We start from the raw sequence: 16,248 nt of genomic DNA on the forward strand, positions 1-16,248 counted from the left end.
AAGACAAAAAAATTTAAAAAGTAAATAAACTTGGTAGAGGAGGACATTCTTGTAGGAATCAAAATTTAAGGTAAAATTGACATTTATCACAAAAAAAGAAACAATAAACTGAAATTTAAAAAGAGACAAGAAATTTAAATATACTAGAATTAACTTTAGTAAAATATAATTTTGAGAGTAATCATTTGGGAGGAAAATGGACTTCCAAATTGAACATTTTTACACCTTAAGATTTTATGTACCATTTATCACTTCATTCATAATGATGCCTGGCTCTCACTGTCCTCATTAACCTGTTGCCCAATCTTATGTTAACTTAGGAGAAAAAAGTTCCTCATTTAACTTCTGCAGAAGAAAGACATTTTAACAGGTGGATAAGTGGAGCAAAGGGATTACTGCATTCAATTCTCAAAGTATCAATTGAGATATGTAAAATTTAGCCACAAAAATAAGCTGATTGGTGCCAAAAAATGTGTTTTGGTTGATTTTCCCATTTAGCTTATGTGGTGTTTTGATATATTTAGGGGTTTTTCAAAATTTTATCATCCCAAAACAAAAACTGCATAATGAAAATAATTCAAAAGGATGCTTATCCAATATCCTTTAAAAATACATGTGTAAATGGAGAGCTTCATGATATGAATGAAACATTCAAAAACACTGAGTTTAGGTAACATCCCTTGCTCATCTCCAGTATTTTTATACATTGTTTTTTCCTAATCTCATTTGTCTTTCTGAATCCCTGTTGAGAAGTTAAAATATTTTCTGAATATATAAGCGTCTGTTCAGGACAGACTGGTGATATAAATAGGCCTGTCTGTTTCCTCATGCTGAGGAAAAAATGTATATTGATAACTGAAAATTAATACTCCCACCTAAGAGATTAAGAACACTTGTCTTCAGAAATAACTTTAGTTTCAAAAATACTTATTTTAGGGGGGGTATTTTTGTAGTATGTTTCTCAATTGAATTTCTCCTTCTCGTTACTCATTCACTGCCTGTAGACATTTCTAAGAGTGTTACTTCCTAGTAGACTATCATCTCTTCTGCTTAAGATGAACAGGTCAGCAACCACAGCAAGATTGTATAAGTTTTAAGGAAGATTATTTTTCTGTATCAATTAATGACACTAGAATTGAAGTATACCTGAAGGTATTTAGGGAAATCATCCCCATTATGTTCTCAAGAGATGGAAAAATGCTGTCTATCGAAAACAAAGAACCAAACCATAATTCCTTAAAAATGATAACACAATTTAACCTTATTTCTTCCACCTGTCCAAAATGTAAAACACAGTTTTTATTTTTCTTCACAATAATGCAATTATAATAGTGATAATCATTTTGTCATGTACACATGAGATGATATATGTATATAAGATTGCACAGTAGAGTACAAATACAAATACAAATACTTGGTCTCTCTCTCTATCTCTCAAATACACACACACACACACACACACACACACACCCCTATGCAGAGACTGAGATGTGAGGTCACCAGCCATAACAAATTTTCAATTTCTTGCATGCAAGAACAACAAACTTATATACATTACATGTTTAGTAAGTAATTATTCTATTGGTACTAAATATTAAAAAGTTCTTAACAATTTCAACTTAAATGTTTTAACCATCATACCTTACTCTTGGAAAGTGGGCTCTGGATCATTCCCCAAACTCCTGAATAAATGTAAATGCATTTTGGCATGTGTCCTTATGGAACTACAGTTTAAACACTCTAGAAAACTTCAGTAAAAGATTTCACTTAATTAAAATAAAACAAAACAGAAAAATGAAGGAAAGTGAGGTCCTTGAAAATCATTACCTTTGATTTTTCCCTGTGGATATTTACAAATTTTGATTTCTGTTACCATAGTATATAGCTAGTGATAAAAATATTTAATAAATGAAGTCCAGGAGGAGGCAAAATTAAAGTTCTGAATGACAGAAGCTTATTAAAGTTAATGGATACCTGAAAGTATAATCAGCAATGATTTGCTCAGAAATCTCTAAGCTAAAAAGATTAAAGAAACAAGGCACTTATTTTATAATATAGATTCTTATTAAACAATATATGACTGAGATTAGTTTTTAAAAGAAAAAAATACCATTGGTGGCAAACATTTAAAAAAAAACTGTAAGAGGAAAAAAATTGCAATTATGCTAAAGTAGTTCACACATTTATCTTAGCAAATCTCAAGTTTTAAAGTTATCAATGCTTTTTGATATTTTATTCTATAGAAAAATTACATCTAAAATCCAAACCAGGGGTGCCTGGGTGATTCAGTTGATTAAGCATAAAGCATCTGTCTTTGGCTCAGGTGATGTTCCCAGGACCCTGCAAAGAGCAGGCAGCCTACTTCTTCCTCTCCCCCTGCCTGCCACTCTCCCTGCTTGTGCATATTCTGTCTCTCACACACTATCTGTCAAATAAATAAATCTACTTTAAAAAATAAAATCCAAACCAAACCAATATTTTATGGAAGCCAACATTAGCCTTTTGCCAACTAAAATCCAACAAAATTTTCTCAATAAGACGTTCTCTTCAGAAATGCCCAGGTATTTGGATAAATCATATGCTCAGTGGGTTCAGTCTCTGCCTTCAGCTCAGGTCATGATCCCAGGGGCCTGGGATCGAGCCCCACATCGGGCTCTCTGCTCAGTGGGGAGCCTGCTTTTCCCCCTTTCTCTCTGCCTCCCTCTATGTCTACTTGTGAGCTCTCTCTGTCAAATAAATAAAAACATACAAACAAACAAACAAACAAACAACAACAACAACAACAAAAAACAGTGCCCAGATGGATTGGTGCAAACCAGGCTGTCAATGACAGTCAACACTGGCTTAGCGGTGTTGGGGACCGCCTGTGGCCAAGGAAGTTCCCACCATTGCAAGATGGTGCCTGGCCAGGTGCCAAAACAGACCTCCACGTAAACAAGTCAATATCAGCGGCAGCCCATGTGGGGGAGGAAAAGCAGACCCTGGATAGACTAACTAGGGGAAGCCTAGCAGCAGGTCTGTGATTGGATGTCCTGAGAATATCTGTCTTCTGATAGGGTGCCCTACTGCATATAAGCAAGTGTGGTATGAGAATAAAAAAAGCAACATTAACAAGAGACCAGGCTACATGTCGTTCTTGCAGGTAGAGAGCGACATAGCGGGTTGTACCTTTGATGGGTATTTATTGTTTAGTACTTACGGGGACTCCTATTTGAAAGGGTAGAAGATTGAAATATGTAATTTTAAAAACTGTTTTCACATGCTCAACTAGGAAGAAAATATAAGTTAGAGCAGGGTTTTAAGAAAATCATAAATACTATATTGAAACTCAAAGTTGATAATTATGTTAAAATTCAGATAAGAAAAAACAAAAGTCTTGGCATTTTATGAAGCTTAATCAATTAAAGGAAGAGAAAAAGATTTAGGTAAGTACCTGGCTATAGAGGGAAATACACAGCTTAATTAAAATGCACATTTCATTCCTGTTGGATTTTGAATAAGTTGAGATGAATCCCAACAGTAGCAGATGGTCCCAAATTTCAACTTTATTCCTGATAGAAGCCAGATTGGAGATTGAGCCTTCCTACTTGTCACCTCAGTTTCTTACTGAACTTATTCGTGAGGGTATGGATCATGATGAACCTGTGAGGCCTACCCCAACAGGGTAGAGCTCCTGCACAAATAAATACCTGAAGTGGTGAAGGAGACTGCTCTGTGAAGCAGGATGGCACTAGAGGAAGGGTGTGAGCCAGTCATGTCCTAATGCTCTTCTCAGATTATTAAGCCAGGCAACATGAAGTAGGTGAAGGAGAAGAGAGTCTAAGAACATCGTCCAGGAAAACCTGTCCACAAGAACATTAGAAGGAGGGAAAACACATTTCTAATACAAAGCAAATTGAAAAAAAAAAAAAAGGCAAAATTAAAAGGCAATAAATAAGTTGACCTTTTCCATTGAATATTCAAATAAAAACATATTAAGTTTTAAGAAAAATATAAGTGTTCAAAAAAGAGAGAAAAAGACAACAACATGTGTGTGTGAGAGTAGGGGGGACAAGTGTGTCTTTAAGCTATTGGTTATTTTTACTTTCTTGTAATTAATCACTTTTTATTATCTGTTCCAGTCAAAGCTCAGAAGTGTGTGTATTCTAAATGGAATATGTAGTCCTTTTTTTTTTTAATTGTGTTATGTCAGTCATCATACAGTACACCATTAGCTTTTGATGTAGTGTTCCATGATTCATTGTTTGCGCATAATACCTAGTGCTCCATGCAATCTGTGCCTTCCTTAATACCCATCACTGGGCTCACCCATTCTCCAACACCCTCCCTTCTAAAACCCTCAGTTTGTTTCCCAGAGTCCCTAGTCTCTCTCTCCTGGAGTGCCTCTGTCTCCCTTGTCTCCCACTCCAGTTTCATTTTCCCCTTCCTTCTCCTAATGTCCTCCATGCTATTCCTTATGTTGCACAAATAAGTGAAGTCATATGATAATTGACTTTCTTTGTTTGACTTATTTCACTTAGGAATATGTTGTCTTAATTTTTCTTTTTTTTCATTCAAAATGCTAGTCTTTAGTGTGTTTATTTTGCACTTTCATATATTTATTCATCCTATGACTATTTTTTCAGTGCCACTTTGTGCTTAGTTTATATGTACAAGAAATAGTATGGATTAGAAACAGGGTCTATATCCTCTAAAAATGTAGACTTAATTGGATGGAAAGTAAACCAAAGTTTTGATACACACAATTTAAAAATCTAGACTTTTTTTTTAAATTTTTTAATTAATTTATTTATTTTCAGAAAAAACAGTATTCATTATTTTTTTCACCACACCCAGTGCTCCATGCAATCCGTGCCCTCTGTAATACCCACCACCTGGTACCCCAACCTCCCACCCCCCCGCCACTTCAAACCCCTCAGATTGTTAGACTTTTTAATCTAGATGAACAAGACCAAGAGGCAGGCTATTAGGTCTATGTGAGCCATTGTTAGCTAAACTAAAGCCCTCCAATTAAGTGAGATCACATATGTGTTATTAAATTCATCTTTTGCTTGGCTAAAAGAAAAATGTTGCTAAGCACATTTTACGAGCTGTTTACATAGTTTGGATTTGCTGGACTGGTTGGTTTATTGACAGGTGGATTGATTTGCTCTTTACAGGCATGCATGTCATGGAATGGACATGAGAGAGAAAGCTTGCTTGGTGGTGAGCTGCTTGAAAGTTGCTATCTCTCTGCCTTGGACATATCAGTGATAGACATAGAAAATAGCATTTTCTTAAAATGTTGGAAAATAAACTAGGTATTGGTAATTTTTCCTCAACAGGGAATTAAGAAAATTCTTGCCCACAGGAATGCCTAGCTAGCTCAGTCACAAGATCCCATGGCTTTTGATTGTGGGTTCATAAGTTCGAGCCCCACAGTGGTGTAGAGATTACATAAATAAACTAAAATAAATTCTTGCTCACATTTTTTTTCAATATTGAATTAGAATTTATATAGTTTGTGTCAGATTTATGTATCTCAAAAGATCATATGAAAAATAACATGTTTTTAAGACTCTTTGGTCAACTTTGCTCTAAATTGGATGTATCACAAACCCACAATGAAGGAAATGACAAAAATCCATTATCAACTAGAAATGAAGGGACACAATGGCAAATTAGCTTCTAAGCTGTAGTGTTTTCTCTTATTGTTTCTGCTCTATTTGTTAAAGTTTTACTGGAAAACAAGGACCTTATCTCTTTTTACTTTTACTATTTTTGACTTCTATTCTTTCACCTCATTTCTACTTATATTTGAGGAACTATTAGTATTATAAGCCTCCCCTGCCATGGGTGATAATGTCTGTAGTCCTATCTCACCCATCACTTCAAAGCTCGCTCTTTCAGGGTCTGAATATCCACAAAATCATGTAATTAAAAAAATATGTTTAAAGCTAAGTTTAATTTCTTGAATTATACAACTTAATGTGTTGACTCCATATAATTGCTACCAAAAAAAAGAGATAAACTGTTACTTCTTTATTTCCTAAATTTCCTTTGTATTTGATATGTTATTTAAAAATTCAGCTTAGTTTTATTATATGTCTGTTAGATAAATTTATGCAAAATATATGCTCAACTGTGAATGTTAATGAAACATCAGCATTAAAGTTCAAATATATTATCTTTTCCATGAAACAAAATCAAAAATTAAAAGGTGACCTATTTATGCAATAGATTTTTTTATGTCAGAAGGTTAATCATAAGTATATAGGAGTTTCTTTAAAATTATATGTGTGGTAAATAAGATTAGAGATGGTTCAAACCTACGCAAACTTAATAGAACAAAAACAATCCTACAAATCCATACACTAATGCAATAAAATTCCTAATATTCTAATCATATTATGCATTTTGCTTTACATCAGTGCTGGCCTTCCTCTTACTCCCACACATGAAAACTCTAGGAGAGGGGAAAAGTAGCTCTCTGCTACACTCGAAGTCTAAGTTTCTCATAATACAATTCCTGGTCCCAAAATATTTTAGTTTACTACGAATTTGATTAGAAATTTTCAATTCACTTGGCTTGTAGAATTCTTTCTCAAGGCTGTCCATCAGCCACATACTTAGCTGGAGCAAGTATCTGGTGAGATCAGAGTTTACTTCTGACACTCATCCAGTATTGGCTTCATATGAAATGTTTCCACTGCCCTCTCTTTCTGAAACTTGGTGTTATTAAAGCAACACTAAAACTGAACTTTAACATCCTAAGTAGACTTTTTAAAACAGGGAAGAACAAAGTCTCAGTCAGCAACAAAGCAGTTCCTTCATTGTGACATTGTCTGGGAAGAGGGTTTTCGGCCTCTCATGACTTTTTTTCGTTGTCCCAGTGTACAATTTAGTTCTTGATAGTCTGATTAACAAAGTTATCAGACTTATCATGCATACAAAGGGACAAATTCTCATAATGCCTTTCTCCAAAATAGAAACATTCAGTCTCAGATTTTCAAGTATCATCAAGTAACATCAGATTGAAAATCAACTTCTTATAGACAATGGCAGTTTTTGTCTAAGGGAGAATTTGATCAGCTATTTCTTGAGAGGAATAGCACATTTTGGTAGGCCTACTTTGATTTAATGAAAATTTAAGTTGGTTTGAAATACTATTAGTAAGCATTTTCAAAAAAAGTCTCTATTAAGACTTTTTTGACTAACTTTACATTTACAGCAAAAATGAGAGGAAAGTATAGAAATTTCCCATATAACCCCTAGTTTCATGCATGCAATGCCTCCTCCATGATCAACGTCCCCCACCACAGAGGCACATTGTGTATTTCTTTTCTGAGGTATCTGCTGAAGTCTTTGACTTGTTTCTCAGTTAGAGTGATTTTATATTGTTGAGTCTTTTTTTTTTTTTAAGATTTTATTTATTTACTTGAGAGAAAGAGAGAGAGAGTATGAAAGGGGAGAGGTCAGAGGCAGAACAGAAGCACACTTCCCCTGAGCAGGAAGTCTGATGTGGGACTTGATCCCGGGACTCCAGGATCGTAACCTGAGGCAAAGAGAGTTGCTTAACAAACTGAGCCACCAAGAATCCGCTATAAAGTTGAGTCTAAAGAGTTGTTTGGATATTTTAGATAATAGTCTCACTGACTTTCTGCCTGCTAGGTGAGTCCATTTGGATAAAAGTTGTATCAAAGCCACCAACTATAATAATGGATTTATCTATTTTTCCTACAGTTCTATCAGTTTTTCCAACACTACAGTCTGGAAACTTTGACAGACACATAGATTTTAAGGATTGATAGGGCTTCATGGACAACAGAGCAGTTTATCATTATGCAATGCCCTTCTTCATCACTGACAACTTTACTCGCTTTTAAGTTAGCTCTGTGTACAATTAATATAGCTACTCTTGCTCTTTGTGATTTCTCTTAACATAATATATTTTCATGGGGCTCCTGGGTGGCTCAGTGGGTTAAGCCGCTGCCTTCGGCTCAGGTCATGATCTCAGGGTCCTGGGATCGAGTCCCGCATCGGGCTCTCTGCTCAGCAGGGAGCCTGCTTCCCCTCTCTCTCTCTGCCTGCCTCTCCATCTACTTGTGATTTCTCTCTGTCAAATAAATAAATAAAATCTTTAAAAAAAAATAATAATATATTTTCATCACCCATCTACTTACAATATTCATCTTTATATATAAAGACAATTTGTCTTTTAACTGGGGCTTTTAGATTATTGATGTTCTGTCATTATTGGTACAATTGGATTATTATAGAATTATCATGGTTTTCTATTTGCTGCCCTTGTTCTTTGTTCATTTTATCTTCCACTGTGTTTTCTGATTTTTATTGAAGATTATGTAATTTCCTTTCTTAGCATATAAGTTATAAAAAATGGTTAACCTAGAGTTTGCAGTCAACATTCTTTGATTGATAAGAAGAGCAGAGTGCTCTGAGGTATCACAGAATGGTTTCTTTTCCCTCCGTCTGCTGGAAGCACAAAGGGATTTGTCTGATATTTACTAAGAATTTGATGGGGAGCCTAGAGGCAATCAGTACCAGGATAAGAAAACCTGAACTATAATTGACAAATTGCTATGACTCGGTATGTACAACCCCATCAAAAATGCAAAGGGTACTCAGTCACAGGGGAGTCTCCACAAGTTTGTGAATTTCATCTCCAGGATCTCTACTAGGTTCTTGGAGTAAAATCCTGTGCATCCAGCAGGCAAAGGGGAAAAGAAACCATTATGAAATACACCAGGAGCACTGTTCTTAAACAGGCGAGCCCTCAAAAGAAACTAACCAGAATAAAACTACTATATCTGTATGACATTTTCATTATACTGTTTTTCCTGACTGTTACCAGATGATTATATTTAAAATATCATCTAATAGTTCCTAAAGCTATTTTTTCAAGATATTTTAATTTCAATTCATACAGGATTCATGTACCAGCTTCTCATATCAATTGGTACATTAATCATATTCATTGATTAGTAATGGTGCATTGTTTTAATAATTAAACTCAAGTACCTTTATCTCATACTAATGTAAGGGCTTATATATGGAATGTTTTACTATTACAGAGATTAAGCAACTCCAGGTAAAAATACAAAAGAACTGTTCAATATTCCAATCTAGTAGTTTAAATGCTATATATAATTTTGTTTGTGATCATTTCAAATGGTTCATATTTAAACAGAGGCAATGAGTTTATAAAAATTAAAACGTGATTGTTTTTCAGATTGTAACAATCTGAGGGGTTTGAAGAGACGGGGGTGTGGGAGGTTGGGGTACCAGGTGGTGGGTATTATAGAGGGCACGGATTGCATGGAGCACTGGGTGTGGTGAAAAAATAATGAATACTGTTTTTTCTGAAAATAAATAAATTAATTAAAAAAATTAAAACGTGAGTCTAAGGAAGAATCAAGAATTGTTAAGTCCAATTCTCTGATCTTCAAGATAATTACATATAAATAAGTAGAGAAATAAGACTTCTAAACTTTTAAATAAAGGAAAATTGTTCTTTGTCCATTGTAAGGACAATAATTTTATTAAATATCTAAATATAATAATAAAACTATGTTTAAAATTTGTTCCCCTCCCAGAGTAAGCCAGTTTTGTATTTATGGATTTTTAGAAATATTTTTGTAAGTAACAAAATTAAAAGGATACTCATTTAGATTGTTGTTTTGTGCTTCCCTGGTTCACTAAAATGCTTAGTTCCCCCCCCCCAATTTAATTACCTATCCATCTGAATAAGTTAATCAGAGTATAGAATTTTGGAAACATGCAGAATGATGTCTAAAAATGATATGCTCAGATATAGAAATAATAAAATGGTAACTGAAATCAAATACTTACAAATGACCAAAATAAAGGAGAATCGGATTAGCTGAGCAGAGGTTCATTCAACATAGAGAGATGCTCTCTATTCCAGATGTAGTCCATCTTATACAGCAGTGCAATAACAGGAAAGAAAGTTTTTCCTTAACTTTTATTATAAGTTTTCCACCTTATCATATGGTTGGTAAAATGAAGGCTCAATACCATATGAATCAGAGGACAATCCTCAAAAATTTTTTATTAAATATCAATAATAGTTATATACATACCTACACATATATTCATATATTTTAAACATATATGTATATATTTTAAAATATGTATATTTTAATACAGACTAAATATATATATACACACACACACATATATATATATGTATACACACATGTATATATAAAGAAAAAGTATTTGTTGTTAGGACTTATTTCTTTTACTCTAACACTGGATGGCACTGTCATTAGAACTTAATATGTAAAAGTGGACAATTGGCTTTCACTGCTATTTTTATTAAGTGAATTTCATATAAAAATTAAGTAATGAGTTATGGATAATCTCTTTGTTTAAAGATTTTTCATTATTTACTAGAGAGAGAAAATGCAGGTACAAGTGGTGGAGAGGAGCAGAAGGAAAGAATCAATAGTCTCGCCACTGAGCACTGAGCCTGATCTCCCAACCTTGACATCATGACCTGAACCAAAACAAAGAGTTGGATGCCTAGCTGACTGAGCCACCCAGGCACCTTGGATAGTTTCTATTCATTTACTCCAAGAACACTTTTCCTGGATGGACACTTTCCCTTAGTTTGCACATGCTTTCAACTATTCTTTTTATTAAAATGGCTCTGAATCCTATGTTCCCTTTTTTGATTTCATAAGCCAAAAATGGACTAAATATCCAGACAGGAACATAAATTCAGCAGGTATAAAACTGAAAAGTCATCATAACCGCCAATGAATTTCATTATGATCCATCTCTTTCTACCAACACCTTGTAACTGAGAGCAAAAATCTGGAAATCATGACCAACAAACTCTCTTCAACACTGTTGTGACCTGACCTCTTCTTAATACATGAGGAACCCGCACCCAGTTTTGGTTTGAATACAGAGACACACGATGCCACACACACCAACAAAGGTACGAAAAAGATTACTATACTTACTTATTTGAGGTCTCAGAGATGAGCAGAGCAGTCTCAAGAAGTTCCACAACAGCTTGAGAAAGCAAGGAAAGCATCATGGGCTAGGGCTTTTGTTGTGGTCAGGGGTGGGCCTGGGTGAGGACTCCCATAGAAAGGCAGGAAATTGGGTGGTTTGAATCTCTTGCAAGTGCTAAAGGGAAACACTTGGGGTCCCTTATTTCTTTGCCCAGGTGTGGGGCACAAGAAGAGGCAAACGTGAGGTCTAAAAGCTGTTTCGAGTCAATCATCAAAATAGAATTTAACTCTTATTACAAATAAAATCACTAACATTTTCTTACAGTTTACCACCCAAAATTTTCTTCCCTCTCCACTTTTGAACCCCTTTTAAGAAGTTATTGTCTGAATCTCTATGATAGATTTTTGACCCATCTTATTACTGTAGTTATGCATTCATGTTCTGTCTTTCACACATATAGGTTCTAGAACACAGCAAGAACTACACTGTTCCCCACAGCAATACCTCCTCCAAAAACCTTTTGTGCTTAAATAAAACTGAAGGACATCTTTACTATTACATATGCAACCTATCTATTGATCTATGCTTTTATATATCCATTAATTTATCTTCCTCAATAACCATTTTAAATGGAAGCCATACCTAATATTATTGTATTATGTTAATTACCTGTGGCTGGCACAATGAATGGCAATAACAGTTGCTGAAAATTTGAGCATTTAGGGCTCACAACCATGGAGATCCCAACCAGGATTAGTCTCCCTGCTTTGGCTTTAGTTTTCTGCGATGCAATCCAATGTGTAACTTAGAATTAGATCAAATAATTCAAATTAGTTAATTATAATTAAGAATTAGAACCAATCTCAAAGAATTCAAAATATATATTTTACAAACACATTTCTCCCTAATGATGAGCAGTTGTTAAGTATTTTACATTTGTTCAATGCCTCCCAAATGTGTTTGTAGGCTTCTTCCATTGTATACTCATAGGAAATGGATTCACCTGAAGAACAACAGAGAGGCACTACCTACTTTGAATAAAATTGTGTCTGCACAGAAATTCATTAATGGCCAGACTACCATATTCTAAAACATTCTCAACAGCTGATGGACTTCCATAGCCCTAGCATTTCTGAAGAACTGGTTGGTATGCATTTGTCTCACCTTCGTAGTCAGGGATAACCCTTGAAGAACATTCTCTTCCTTCCACAAATCCACTCACATGGACCCATTAATGCTAGCTCAATATCCAGGCCTTTCATTATTACCTGAAGCTATTTGGCTTATTTTCTTTTTCTTTCTTTCTTTCTTTCTTTCTTTCTTTCTTTCTTTCTTTCTCTCTTTTCTTTCTTTCTTCCTTCCTTCCTTTTTTTTTTTTTTTTTTTAAGATGATTTATTTATTTGAGAGGGAAAGAGAGGATTGAGAGAGTGCAAGTCAGGGAGAGACAGAAGCAGACTCCCTGCTGAGCAGAGAGTCCAATGTGCAACCCAATCCCAGGACCCTGAGATCAAGACCTGAGCCAAAGGCAGATCCTTAACCCGTATTTAGCTTATTTTATTTTCTCTTTTTCTTAAACAAGTATGGCCATAAAGAAGTATGTCCTTTGCTCTTCTTTCAGCAACTGCAAAGAAGGCTTAGTTGGCCAAACCTTATTTTGCAGATCATGTGTTCTGGGAATAAGTTCCATCTGGAAGATATATAAAAGCAAAATTTCTATGAAATTCCTCATATATATAAATATATAAATCATAAAACTTATTTACTTGGCTTTTCTGAAGATAAAGATCATATATATGATAATGGCAGTGATGACAGAAACTGAAGAAAAAGGATACAGAGGATACAACCCCATCCCATATTCAGCATTAAATGTGAGTCTTTAGAGGAGTGAGACTTGAACTTTTTCTTAAGACATATCGCAGGTAAAGAGAAACCAGAGCTTCTTAATCTAATTGGTACTATGTGTGAGTATGGTAATATTTAGAATACACTTTTCAGGAGTCTAGTTTAATAACTGCATACAGAATAAATGTTCTATTCTAAAAAATTACCACTTGTATCCTGTGTTTGGAAGAAATTTTTGTTCTTAGCTGCATTTAAGAGTGTAGTAATAGCATTCCTTGATATTTATCATTTCCAATTTTAATCTAGCAAAAACAATTATAGAACTTAACATTTTGTTTGAATGAGAAAATCATACTTTAGGAAAACAAACAGCTCCCTACTAAGAGTATTTGATAACATCGTCTTTTTTTTATGTATTATTTAATTTGCTAGTAGATGGATAGAGGTAGAGGTAATATGGTAGGTATTAAAACTCCAAAATTGTAGGAGAAATGGAGGTTACACTGCAATCAGATTTTTCACTGGCATTGGTCTCACAGTCATGCTAGTGGAGTTTTAAAAAATACATCAATATCACAGGATATATTGCACTAAAGGGACATAACAGGTGAATTTAATTCTGTTCCTTTGAAAGGTTTATTTCTTTAATCATAAAACCACATTCCAACTTTTAATAGGTGAATTTTGTCAATTTCTTCAGCTAATTCTACAGCAATATTAGATAATTTTGTAGCATTAATCAGGTTATGTGAGTGGCTCATTATTTTGTTCTTTCCATTAAGTGACCTGAAATGTGTACAATTAATTTCTGACTTTGAATCACTAGTGAAAAAAAGACTAATACTAGCTAAGAAGGGCTTAATGCAAAAGATAGAGTGTGGAGACTCAAAAGTTCTTTACAATTTCAATCCAAGTGCCTTATGATTTAGGGAGGTAGAGAGAAAAAAATATTTTCTCAAAGTAAGATCATATAAATTTATCATTTTTTAAAATTTTCCATTGATTATATACAATTATTCATGAATATAAAGGTCAAGTAACCAAATTAAGTATGTTATCAAGACTTGAAATATCCATGCTTTGGGATTAAATGTCATTTGTTTAGAATGTTTTCATTATTTTCTCAAAACATCAGTCTTTTCTGTGTGTGTATTTCAGTAAGTTCTCAAGCTTTTTTATGGAACTAAATATTCATGTTTGATTTATAATATGTAAGTATTTAAGTGATAAATATTATGATGAAAACTGAATTTAAAATAACTTTAAAAGATCTGACTCACCGCCAAAGGAATGTGGGATTTTTTTTTAAGATTTTATTTGTTTATTTGACAGAGAGATCACAAGTAAGCAGAATAGCAGGCAGAGAGAGAGGGGAAAGCAGGCTCACTGCTGAGCACAGAGCCTGATGTGGGGCTCCATCCCAGGACCCTGAGACCACCCTGTGAGAGGAAGGCAGAGGCCTAACACACTGAGCCACCCATGTGCCCTGGAATGTGGAAATCTTTACAGAAAATCTCATTCAAGCTTATTATTGGGGTTCATTTTGATATTGTGATTGGCATTGCATATACTGAAGTAAAATTACTATGCAGTGCTGTTTAAAGGTACCCTATAATTAAATGAGGGTTAATACTCTGAATTTTCTTTTTGATGCTTTCAGAATTCATATTTCATTAGCATATCATGTATAATTAGACACAAATTAATTATTGAACACAACAGAAACGTAGTCTTTACCAGCCTCATTATTCTGCCTTGAAATTAAAATTGCCTTTCTATGATAAAACTATATCAAACTGATACAAAAAATTCACTTTTCAGAATCTAGAAAATTTTAGCAGAATTAAAGTTCTTTATGTATGGTAAGAGTGCATTGTGTAAAAATGGTACTTTTTTTAATGATAATTGTCTTAGGTTTGCTTTTTTATGGTACGTTTGAATATAGAATTAAACTATGCAATAGTGACAATGTAATCTGTTTGTTATTTCTTAATATTCAACATGAACATGTTGAGATTGAAATTCTAATGTTTATCTAAAAGGTAAAAAAATGAGCCAGAATTTTGTTTGATTTATTGATTGATGCTCTCATGAATTCTGGAGTTACTGCAGATCCTTGAAGAATATTTTTGAACATTCAACAATGGTGAATGGGTCAATGTGATAAGCAACCATGTATGGATATAAGAACAAATAAGAGGAGTGAAAATAATCAGTTGCAAATAATTGTGTTTGCCTGATAATGATCTATCATACATTCCTCCTAGAGGCACTTAGAAAAAATAAACAAATTAACCTAAGTCTACCATATTGTTTTTTGTTTAACCCTAAAAGTTAATTATAGTACAAAATATTAATTTAAAGATAAAATTTATAAGTCAAAAAAGTGATATTCTTTGAAATGGTTTAAAGACTAAATATATTTTAAGCAAGCTAATATGTGTATACCCCTCGGCATAAGATTTACCTTTTGATAACTGCTTGGAACTAGTTGGACTTCACAAAAATATTGTGTTCATTGGCCCAGAATATTTTTCATTTCATATGCTTATTGGAAGTTGTGTGTTATAATTATGGTTTTAAAAAGGAAAATTATTCATTCCAACTACACATCAACTGCAATAGAAGCAGCTCTGATAGAGCTAAATGAAGGCTGCTTACATGTCTGATAAAACACAGCAACAAAAATTGCTTCACTTCTGATTTACTGCCATGTGTCAATGGTGAGATTGTTTTTGGGAACATTTGTGTGTTTGTGTATAAATGTGTGTGTATGCATGACAAAATGCAAAAATATGTCCATTATAAATTTACCCACTTTTTATCCATTAGGAGAAAATGTTTGAGGTTGGGAAAAAAATGCTCCAGAATATCTGTGTAAAATATAAAAATAAATACATATACTTGAATCTCTAAAAATGAGACATGCAATATTAATCAAACTTTTATTTGTAGAAAAAAGAATTGTAGGCCAGATGTAAGGCCAAATACTTTCAAATGCAAAATGGTGACTATCCTTTAAATTTTATAATTTGATTTTAAATTGTTAAAATCCTTTTCAAATATGAAGTATAAGATATACATAGAATCTTAATAATATTCATGGTATAATATTTTATATCATGGATATTACATGGTTTGCTTTAAGTAATTTTAATTAATTTGACTCTAAAAATCATGAATTTTAAAAACAAATACTAAATATGGAAAATAAGTGCTCATATACAGCCAAATTACTTTGGCTCTATGTAATTTTTTTTCTGTTATTAATCTCATATTAGATGTTCTTAATTATTAGAAAGTTATTATTAATCCTTATTTTGACACTGGTGAAAATGATTCCCTTACATAGAACTGTTTTACTTTGCCAATTTCTGAAGGGACTGAATCATCACTAGTTATATAGATATGTGGTT

Source organism: Neovison vison, chromosome 11, assembly GCF_020171115.1.
Source record: "Neovison vison isolate M4711 chromosome 11, ASM_NN_V1, whole genome shotgun sequence".
Classification (NCBI taxonomy): domain Eukaryota; kingdom Metazoa; phylum Chordata; class Mammalia; order Carnivora; family Mustelidae; genus Neogale; species Neogale vison.